The sequence below is a fragment of the Trichechus manatus genome, unplaced genomic scaffold (genome assembly GCF_000243295.1).
Source record: "Trichechus manatus latirostris isolate Lorelei unplaced genomic scaffold, TriManLat1.0 scaffold00004, whole genome shotgun sequence".
Classification (NCBI taxonomy): Eukaryota; Metazoa; Chordata; class Mammalia; order Sirenia; family Trichechidae; genus Trichechus; species Trichechus manatus.
Window position 1 is genome coordinate 17919152 of NW_004443940.1, and position 5843 is coordinate 17924994.

At 34.6% G+C, this 5843-nt stretch overlaps 1 long non-coding RNA gene across 1 annotated transcript in view; it reads right to left on the bottom strand.

Moving 5' to 3' along the window:
• Window positions 1-1888: 1888 nt before the first annotated feature.
• The window catches only part of LOC111820961 (uncharacterized), a 12039-nt gene continuing 8084 nt past the window's right edge, over window positions 1889-5843 (bottom strand). Inside the window, exon 2 of the long non-coding RNA XR_002824454.1 lies at window positions 1889-4513. This is a non-coding gene — a long non-coding RNA (uncharacterized LOC111820961). The remainder of the gene's footprint in view (window positions 4514-5843) is intronic.

The window sequence follows — 5843 nt, forward strand, 5'->3', positions numbered from 1 at the left end:
CTGAAAGCAGTAACAAAAAAGGAAAACAAAGTTAAGGTAGATGCCTAACTTCTCTGCTGCAATTAACTTCTTATAAAGTTAATCTACCATAACTTATTACTCAAATTTCTTAAATATTAACTATTTAGAATCATATATAAGGAAAATGTAAAACTAAAAGTCTGTATTTGTGGACTTCAGTCCACAATGCATCAGTTGAAGTATTTAGCGAGAAATATATCTGTACAGAGCCCTGCTGGCACAGTGGTTGAGAGCTACAGCTGCTAACCAAAAGGTCGGCAGTTCGAATCCACCAGCTGTTCCTTGGAAACCCTATAGGGCAGTTCTGCTCTGTCCTGTAGGGTCACTATGAGTCGGAATCGACTCGATGGCAACGGGTTTGATCTTTTTGGTTTTATACTAATATCTGCAATTTATTTTGAAACACATCTAAAACCAAGATGGGCTGATAGAAAAATAAGTGATAAATCAGTATAGAAATTATTAATGGCAGAACCTAGGTGATAAGTATATGGGTTTCACTGTAAAATTCTTTCAACTTTGCTGTATTTTTAAGACATTTCTTAATAAAATGGCAGGGGGAAAATTTATACCCGCAAGTGCATATACTAACTTGGGCCACTAACAAATCTAATTTAATAATTTTGTTACTTACTTTCCTCTATAACATACCAGAATTTAACATTTTCTTTGGGTTGCACAAGGTAATAGATTTGACTTATATAATCAACATACATTCAAAACTGTATTTCAAACAGTATGAAATAAGTCTGACTTGATTTCATCAGAATATTTACTTTTTATTCCATGTAAGAGAGCTATATAGGTCTGACTCAATACCAACTCAAAATAAATGCCTCATTTATCTACTTCTAAGACCATATATACTATAAAAGATTAGCTGAAAGAAATGTCTGGCATTGAGTATCCTTATCATCCCTCTGAACAAAGAGGAAAACTGAAATGGAAGGAGAAAAGTATTAACTTACTTGAGAAAGGCAAAATTTCTTGAGTAGCTCAAGTTACCCAGTTCAAAAATTTATCTGTATCCAAATTTTAATTTTTAAAATCCTAAAACATATACTTTTCCCTAGAACACTTCAACTTCCAAAAACCAAAAGCTGCCCTCACACCTCAGAAACCAGTTATAACCAGATCAAGCCTCGGGCTTTTACCACCTGCCTCATCACTGGACACTCAAGCCTAAGCCATCACCTATTACCTGACAGGATGAAAAATCAAAGTCACTGTCTGAGATACCGTTTCAAAGGCATTTATATTTTATGAAAAGCAGGCAGTATAGATTACAGTTGCCAAGAATCATTTTGAACAAAGTCACCTCAAAATTAGAAAATAGGGCAAATACAACTTTGAAACTACAATTTAAATCCCTAGAAAGAAATTCTATAAATATTAAGCTCACAGTGCTCTCTATACTATTCCTTAGACTTCTTACGATTTTAAGACAAATGCATGATCTTTTATTTAGGATAAATATAGGAATTTCCACTTTTAAATGGTTTGGTTTATTCAAAGAAAAACGTTGCAAGTTACTGTTACTAGTTAAAATAGATCATATGACTAGAAATGCCTGATACTCCTCTTTGTCAAAGATGCTTACAAAACTTGAAAATACTTACTACAGAAGCACTTAGACCATCCCAGAAAAATGTAATTAAAAAGTCAATTGGGAAAAGCCCAGCAAGCTTCTCGTTCAAAAGAAAAAGGCAGTATACGTATTTATTTTGGGGGAAAAAAATCTGTTGTTTGTGGAAAAGCCTTATAAATGCTTCACTTTGTTCTTATTTATCCTTAGATAATGTTGTGAAATCTGTTCCTTAACAAGAACGGCATAGGAAATAAGTCAGTCTCTTTTCTTCCTTTTTCCTTCTATAGTTCATTTGCATATAAGATTTTACTCAACTTATTAAACCCATATATGATATACTGGATGTAAATATATATACAGGCTACGATAGGCAATCGTCAATTCACATTGGGAACAAAGCAGATTTATCCAAATGTGACAACATCCCCCCACTTTTCTGGATCATACATATCCTATATAAAGCCACTTGGTTTCTAATATTATGCACACCACATTCCATTTTTATTATAGCATTCATCTACAAGAAACAAAAGGAAAACAACTCAAAACTATGTTAGTAATTAGTTCTTGTTTGGTCCATTGTATGAAATCAGGAAGTAAAGGACTTAATTAGTTGCTACCAAACTGAAGCAATGAAAAAGGTTAAAAATCAAAGTATTTAAAATAAAAATATGGAATTATCCCCCCCCAGTACTAAAGGGACACAAGACAACAACTACTGTCCCACCAAGCAAAAGTGGAAAACAAACAGAGAGCATGTGTGTAACCTCACTTACCATCTTTTTGTTATTCTACTTCAACAGGTCAAGAAAGGTGAAGAGAGAGAAGGTAGAAGTAAGAGTCAGAAAAGGCCTAAATAAAATCCTCACTGAAATTTTGAAACATACAAGCAATAGAGACAAATTAGGTAGAGGTCAGATGCAGTACTACTATTATTTTACGGAGTTAATAATTAGGGCCAAATTAACACGGACAGTTATTACTCCGGAATGAAAATGAACTCATTAAACAATTTGTAAAATTCCACCTGTTTTGGTCTACCGCCATATTTTAGCTAACAAGATAGAAAAAGTATAAGTCGTCCACTAGGCATAGGAATTCCAAAAAGTCAAGTTTCTTGAATCCGTTACTGAATTTAAGAACTTTAATTAAGGAAAATACAACAGAAAAAGTCTAGCTGGGTTGGCTGAGAGTTAGATAGTTCAGGGTTGTTTTCTTCCCCCCAAGTTCTAGTACTCAAATTAAATTTTATACAGGTCCCTTTTACTGTTTTTAATTGGAAGAACAATATAATTTAAAAGGCTTAACGACTGAGCAGACTCAACAGAGCTGAGCCAACAGAACACAGAATGACAAACCATACAAGCAAATGCTACTGGGGAGTTCCTTGGCAAAAATGTCTTATTAGAAAGTCTGACTTCTATCAGTTGGCCTTAAAAAGCAGGAACGCGAGAGTGAAGCAATGTGTAATTATTTGTGCCTATGCTGGAGAATAAAAATGGCTATACATGATTTATCTTAATATCTCAAAAATTTTACTGCCTGTAAAGTATATAAAAAAGGAACCCTTCTTTAAAAACCTGTCACTGAATAAAAAGTATTACCTTCAACTTCATTAAAACGTAGTTTATCCTTATCACTATCATTAGCTAAATTTAAATCAAAGTTCATTTAAGATTGAATTTAATGAGAATGAAAGGAGTTCACAAAAGGAGAATCATAAATCTCCGAATAGAAAAGACCTTAAAAAAATAAGAACTCATATTAAGTGTCCCATTTGATTTTTTGGTAACATAATAAAACAGAGGTCAGAATAATTCACTATTTTAAGTCTTCAAAAAATTCACACAGAAGCTAAGTTTCAGTTTATATTTTTATTCACTGTGTAATTCAATTCTCTACGCTCAACAGCAGAGAGCTACCAAGTAGCAAATCTCTACTACCTATTACCACCTTCCTAGACATCTCAAACAAGTATCTGAAGAGGTAAACCCTAACTCGTTTCAAATGACTCATAGTCTTACAGTTCATGGAAGTCTTGCCAAAGACTGCCCAGACAGGACCAACAATGCTAGCTTGTTCACAAATAATTCACTAAGAGAACCTCTAAACTCTACTACTACAGTTGGTATAACCTGATCCCTAGGCCATTTGAAGAATTTAAGTCAACTGGTGACCCCTGCCATTTTGATTACTCTATTTCTTTCGTTCTTCTAAAGTAATGTAACTCCCACTTAATTTCTGATCCCTTTAACATGGGAGAAAAAATATATCATCCTTAATGCAGAGTCTCTGATGTCAGGTATAATGAGTCGGCAATGACAACCTTCCCTCCTCTCTCCTCATAGTAAGATATTGTGGAAGGCCAAATAAAGATTTGCATGGCTTCCTCCTGAACACGATGGAAACCAGTTACCATACTAGTGAAAAGAAGAACTACTGTAATTCACATCCTACATAAAAAATAAGGGGATCAGGCCATGAGAACATGCAAAGAAAAAGTCTAAGGTCTCAAAGAGACACTAACATATAATAACAAATGTATGGAATTGAAAGACAGAAAAATACCAGGCTGATTTTTTTTTTTAAATTATATTAAGCAACAGGACTTTAAGTCAGCATTTTATATTAACTTCAGTTTTTGTGCCCTTGTTCAAGTGTTGATATAAACTGAAAATATGAGACATTGTTCCCTCCCCTCTTGCTTCTTTTCATGGATCATATTTTATAACTACTCATTTAAAGAATACCTCACAGGTTTACATGCTCATTTATCAATTAAAAAAATATTACCTTGATTTCAATGTTTCCCACTTTGGTGGTTGATCTGATAATAGGTCTTCCAACCAAAGCTGGGAAGATGTGTTCTGGAAAGTTAGAGCCTGCATATCCACACTTTACAAACTGGAAAGAAACAGTAAAAGTGGGTTAGTGTCAAAGTATTTACTAGCTTACATGTCCATTTAAAAACAGTACCTGAAAAATACCACTTTGCATTTATACAATATTTAAAATTTTCAGGGCTTTCAAATCACCCAAAGTAGCCACTCTATCACATCACCTCCTTTCATTTCTTTATGGTAATGATCACTCCTAGAGGTTTTTTTTTTTTTTCATTTACTAGTTAACTGTTTATTTAGTGTCTAAGTCCCCCATTAGAGGGAAAGCCCCACAAGAGCAGGAAGCTAAGCTGAGCAGTTCATGCTGTAGCTGGATACATAGAAGAGGCCCTGGCATATAGTGGTCATTCAAGAAGTATTTGGGGGAATGGACAAACTCATTCAACAAATGCTAAGTATTCTTAAAAAGAGAAATGTTAGAAAATGAACAGACCAAAAGCTTCAATTCTAAAGCAAGCTTTTATTCATCTTAGGCAATTCACTTAACCAACCTCATTTTCCAAAATGGGAAAACCAAATGCCACTTGGACCAGCATCACATGAAAATAAACACTATTAGGTATATTTGGTTATTTACATTTTACTTAAATATTTAGATTAAGTAACATCAGTAATATAATTTCACATTCAGATAGTGTACTTCTCCAATGAAGGCATATCACGGACTCTGATAATACTTCCATGTTATGCATGAGAAAGTGATTTAATAGGGGTTTTAATGAATGCAACAGTAAAACTGAAATAGAATCAAGAGTTTTTAATTCTTATACCAATAATAGAATCTGTTTCACTTTATTTTAAAAAGCAGATATTACAAGAGAAAAGGCAATTAAAAACTCCAGGGTGAGGGACCAAAACCAAAACAATTGCTGAGTAGATTCTGACTCACAGCAACCCCATGTGTGCAGAGTAGAACTGTACTCCACAGGGTTTTCAAGGCTGGGGGCTTTTGGAAGCAGATCGTCAAGCCTTTCTTCCGTGGCATCTATAAGTGAGTCTGAACCACCAACCTGTCAGTTAGTAGTTAAGTCCTTAACCATTTGCATCACTCAGGGTGAGGGAAGGAAGCTACACAACAAAGGAAATGTCATCATCATCTCTACCCCATTTGTTGTTGTTGTTAATTGCCATTAAGTCAACTCCAATTCACAGTGACCCATATACAACAGAACGAAACATTGCCCGGTTCTGCGGCATCCTCACAATCATCAGCATGTTCGAGTCCAATGTTGCAGCTATTGTTCCAATTCATCTCACTGAGGGTCTCCTATACCCTTGTTCGCCCTCTACTTCACCAAACATAATGTCCCCCAGAGACTGATCTTTCCTGATGA